The following is a 5,000-nucleotide window of genomic DNA, read 5'->3' as shown; positions in this document are numbered from 1 at the left end:
ATTCTTTATACTGAATTACATGAAATCTTACCTAATCCCGTGTATCAAATATTTCTTAGTGTATGAAATACCTATTATGAAAAGAGAAAGAAATATTAGAATTTGATACTCAACTTCGAAGGAATTTGCAACAAAACAAACAGATAGAATCGAAAGTCTAATCTAAAAAAGGATTGGAAATTTCTACGGGCATTTCAATATTTTTTTTAGGAATCTAAAAAAATGCATTTCATTTCTATCATTATTATGATATTACATATTCAAATTCAATTGGATACAAAAAAAAATCCATTCGAAATTGTCAAGAAAAGATATATTTTGAAGTGAAGTATTTTGGAGAGAATTGGGGAGAATATGATTAGAGTATGTTATGTGTAATGTAATAAGGCTTGTATTTTTGAAACATGCATATATTTAACTGCAGCTATAGATCTGTCTCTAACTTTATTGCAGTCATATTTGTTCAGGATAACAAACACATAACATGTTGTGTGAATTTTTACAAATTTTCTATTGAAAATTGTAAAAAAAGAATAAGCACGATAATTTCTTGAAAATACCGTATAGTATTGGTATTCTATATCTATATAGATATGGATAAGATACTCGATTAGATAATATCTGTGTAACAGATCAAATTGATATTCTAGGGTTTACATATATTGAAAGTTGCTGTTATAATTAGAATGAACAAAGTTAAAAAAAAAAGCAATATTGATTGGTTATGTATCAATTTTTATTTTCTGATCTCATTAAGAAAAAAAAATTTCTATTCAAATATTCAAGAATAATTCATAAAAGAATAGTTAACGGTTGCGATTTGTCTCAAGATTGTTTTTCAATTTTTCAATAGAAAGAAAAGGGGGGAGTATTCTCAAAAACTTCATATCTATATTTTTATTGGCGGCATGGCCGAGTGGTAAGGCGGGGGACTGCAAATCCTTTTTCCCCAGTTCAAATCCGGGTGTCGCCTGATCGATAAGAAACTGTAAATGAAAGATTATATTACGTTTTTTTAGAAAACTTTTTTTCCAACAGAAGCAAGCGAGGGAAAAGGAGTCTTGAGAATTGCGTTTGATTCGAAATTATAAGCATCAGTAGCTTAAAAAATGTTGTAAATATTTTTGTCTCGAATTCAAGGAAAGATTCTAGTAGTGAAAAGGAATCCATAAATTTAGAAATGATAGTTCGTTCACTACACAACTATTGTAGTGTCTGTCTCCTGACTGGGTCTTTTATTAGATTGGATTAAGAATAAGTCGGATAGGAAAGTCCATTTTTAGGTAGAGAAAAGGCAGAAGAAAAACCTTCTATACAGACTAATTTAAAGTTTATGAGTGCTTCCACATTTTATCAATATTATTTATTTAGATCAATTCTATTTAATAGCTTTAATTTAGCTAATTCGCTTTCGTAATATTCAAAAAAAGTATTCTTTAGATTTTCATATTCTATATTCTAATAAAATTAAAAAGTTTTGATTCTAAAATCGAATAGAAAAGAAAAAAAGTTTTTTTAATTATTTTAGAGAACGAATTGGGAGACATTTAAGGGACTATTTCAAATAGAAAGAAGAGTATAAGTATGCAAATGAATCTGTCTTGATTCTTTTTTTATGAAATCCTTAAGGAAATGATAAAAGAGAAATCTTAATATTCCCACCTGGTAGTAACATTCATTGACTTATAACTTCCTATAATTTTTTTATGTTTAATGTTTTATGATTTTACTAAAAATAATCAAAAAAAACTTTTTAGATGTTCTAATAACTAATAAATAGAATGAATTCTTGTTTTTCGTGAATGATGTTAGCCCAGAATCCTTTTTTTGACTCTGTAATAGCAATTCCACTATTATAGTATAGTATTTTTAGCGAATAATACAAAAAAAAGAATAGAATAAAAAATTTGAAAAAATAATGAAATAGTTCCTTCATATTTATAGAGATAGGAGACAAAATTTACATGGATATAGTAAGTATTGCTTGGGCTGCTTTAATGGTAGTTTTTTCATTTTCCCTTTCCCTCGTAGTATGGGGAAGAAGTGGGCTATAGGGATACTAAAAATTGAGTTAAGGGATCCAAGTAACCTTGTTGATTTCTACCTGAATTTTTGAATTTCGAAACTATTGAATGAAAATATTTCATTTAAACTAATACTAATTAATTGAGTTCAAATAGAAAATCTATCTTGATTCTATTATATTTTAGTAGTGTAATGTATTCTATGTATCTTATAGGAATTGAAAATACTCTTTCAATCAAACAAATATTTTCATTATTCCCATATTCCTATTTTGAGAAAAACAAGGGAATCAAAAAGAAGAAGAAATGGATTCCTATTCCAATCAAATTTTTCTTAAAATTTCTATTTCGATGAACTGACGCTTAACCTGGTTATATAGATATATATATATATGGAAAATGGCGGACCGTGTAATAACCATTCCTGTTTTTTTACCCCCTTTTTTTCCTAAGATACCGGAATTGTTTGTAAAAAGAATCTGAAAAAAAAAATTGGACGCAATTCTCAGATAGTAGAAATCAAATTGATTTCTACTATCTGGATTACGCTGATTGTACGATCATTTTTTTAAATCATTCATAAAAATGAAGAAATCATATTTCAGTGAAATTAGTCACTTTTACTTACCGTTTTTACATAAATTATAAGTAAAAAAGCAGTAGGAACTAGAATAAACAGTGCAGTAGCAATAAATGCGAGAATATTTACTTCCATAATCTTTATTATGTTCTATTTCTCTTAAATTTCTAAAAAAAAAATTCGGGATTTAATCCCATAGAAATGTTCAATCTTTCAACAATGGTATAAATTGGATTTCAATGATATCAAATCGGATCAATATCATGAATCACAAAATCTGAGCTATCAAATCAACTCATGAAATAGTATAACATAGGAAGATCTTTTATCCATACTAAATAAAACAAAAAAACATTTATTCTTGATGAAAGTCCAAAATCCCTTTCCTTCCTTTTTCGGCGAAACAAATGAAAAAGCAGGGGGGGGCCCCAAATAAAATTTTGTTTATCAATTTGATTCCCTACAAATACACAAAAAAGGAATTTATTTTTTATTTTTTTGGATTTATATCCAACGGGATTGACGGGGCTCGAACCCGCAGCTTCCGCCTTGACAGGGCGGTGCTCTGACCAATTGAACTACAATCCCAGGGAAAGGGGTGTACTGTATAAATATTTTTACGGACCGTTTCTGTCAAACCTTTTCTTTTTCTATTTCGGATTCGAACCTTTTTGTTGTAAATGAAAAAAGCGCATTTTTTTATATATTGATATGTATATCGATATCCACTTTAGTGAGATCGACACAAATTACTCGTAATCCGTTTCTTATTCTTATTCTATTAACAAATCGATTGAAAATTGAATCAATGAAAAAAAAATATTTTTTTTTTCAATTTTTCCTTATATTTTCTACTTACAGATCTTGACATGAATACCGATTATTAACAAGATTTTGAATTTGTGGAAAGAAATATGGAATACAGAAAAAAAAGAAATAACCTTAGATATGTTTAATATTTTGATTCTTCCGTATCATAGCACATCAGTCATTTCCAGAGAACTATAAATGGGTTATAGAATTTCATAGTGGATCGGCAAATTCTTGGGCCGAGCTGGATTTGAACCAGCGTAGACATATTGCCAACGAATTTACAGTCCGTCCCCATTAACCGCTCGGGCATCGACCCAGCACAATAGGAAGAATACATTTCAGTTTTTATTGAAAATTTTTGATCAACTTCCTTTCGTAACACCCTACCCCCAGGGGAAGTCGAATCCCCGCTGCCTCCTTGAAAGAGAGATGTCCTGAACCACTAGACGATGGGGGCATACTTGCCCGACCGCCATTATACTACGTTCATAGTATGAACAGTTTTTTGCAATTGTCAATATAATGATATGATTCGATAAAAAAAAATATTTTTCGTTCTTTCATAATTCCATAGAAATTTTTTATTAATCATTTATATTTCTAAATTTTTTTATTCCAGTCATAATAAGAAAAAAAAAGAAGTAATGTTCCAATAAAGAGAAAATTCTTCACAGGAATGATTCGTTTGTTGCAAAGGACGAGAGGTTAAAACTTCATTTCTATCATTTATTACTAATACTAAGATTCGATAGGTAGATTTATATCTAATACTAAGAAAAAAAACTTTGGAAAATAGAATTTTTCAATAAAAAAATAAAAATTTGGTTTAGGGACAGAACATATTGAATCCATTTTATCAATGATTCGATTTTATCAATGTTTCGATGAAATATTTTATTTTGTGAGTACATTTATGTATCAATAAAAAGAATTTAGTGTTATGATTAGAATGACTTCAAGAATCCATTTTGAAATAATATATTTGATATGGATCAAATCCAATCTTAATCAATTCTTTTTTTTAACTATATTCTATTCACTAGGTAAATCCAATTTTTTGTTCTTTGATGAGTCATTATACAAATAATAGATATTGATGTACATGTATTCTAATCCCATTTATATCATTTAATTTATATAATTTATATAAATTTATAGAAATAATTTATATAAATTTATAGAATAAGTATACACAGTAACAAATATATGTACTAGTCATGCTAGTTCCTTATTTAGAAATTGAAAGAAAGAAAAAGGGCCCTTTTAACTCAGTGGTAGAGTAACGCCATGGTAAGGCGTAAGTCATCGGTTCAAATCCGATAAGGGGCTTTTTACTTTTTTTTTCAAAAGCAATAGTCTTTCTATTTGAAGGAAGAATAAAAAGATTCTTGATATTTTGAAAAAGTTTCTATTTGTAATAAAAAAGAAAAAGTGTAAAATTCAATAATGGAAAAATAAAAAAAAGTAAGTGGACCTAACCCGTTGAATTATATTTATATCTACTATTCTGATATTCAAATTTGATAAAGATTCAATTCGAACAATTTTTTTTCTTTTTAAGACTTTTTTCGTTTAGACTCCCT

The 5,000-nt window shown here is 28.1% G+C and overlaps 4 non-coding genes across 4 annotated transcripts; 2 read left to right on the top strand and 2 right to left on the bottom strand.

The window, feature by feature from the left end:
* Window positions 1-902: 902 nt before the first annotated feature.
* TRNAC-GCA (transfer RNA cysteine (anticodon GCA)) lies at window positions 903-973 on the top strand. The gene has a single exon. It is a non-coding gene; the product is annotated as a tRNA-Cys (tRNA).
* Window positions 974-3,118: 2,145 nt separating this feature from the next.
* TRNAD-GUC (transfer RNA aspartic acid (anticodon GUC)) lies at window positions 3,119-3,192 on the bottom strand. The gene has a single exon. It is a non-coding gene; the product is annotated as a tRNA-Asp (tRNA).
* A 457-nt stretch (window positions 3,193-3,649) lies between these two features.
* TRNAY-GUA (transfer RNA tyrosine (anticodon GUA)) lies at window positions 3,650-3,733 on the bottom strand. The gene has a single exon. It is a non-coding gene; the product is annotated as a tRNA-Tyr (tRNA).
* A 941-nt stretch (window positions 3,734-4,674) lies between these two features.
* TRNAT-GGU (transfer RNA threonine (anticodon GGU)) lies at window positions 4,675-4,746 on the top strand. The gene has a single exon. It is a non-coding gene; the product is annotated as a tRNA-Thr (tRNA).
* Window positions 4,747-5,000: the final 254 nt, after the last annotated feature.

Source organism: Vigna unguiculata, unplaced genomic scaffold (assembly GCF_037176805.1).
Source record: "Vigna unguiculata cultivar grain cowpea cultivar isolate G323 ecotype 2 unplaced genomic scaffold, ASM3717680v1 ptg000334l, whole genome shotgun sequence".
Classification (NCBI taxonomy): domain Eukaryota; kingdom Viridiplantae; phylum Streptophyta; class Magnoliopsida; order Fabales; family Fabaceae; genus Vigna; species Vigna unguiculata.
The sequence above is the reverse complement of the archived record's forward strand: the minus strand, read 5'-3'. Positions and strand labels throughout refer to the sequence as shown.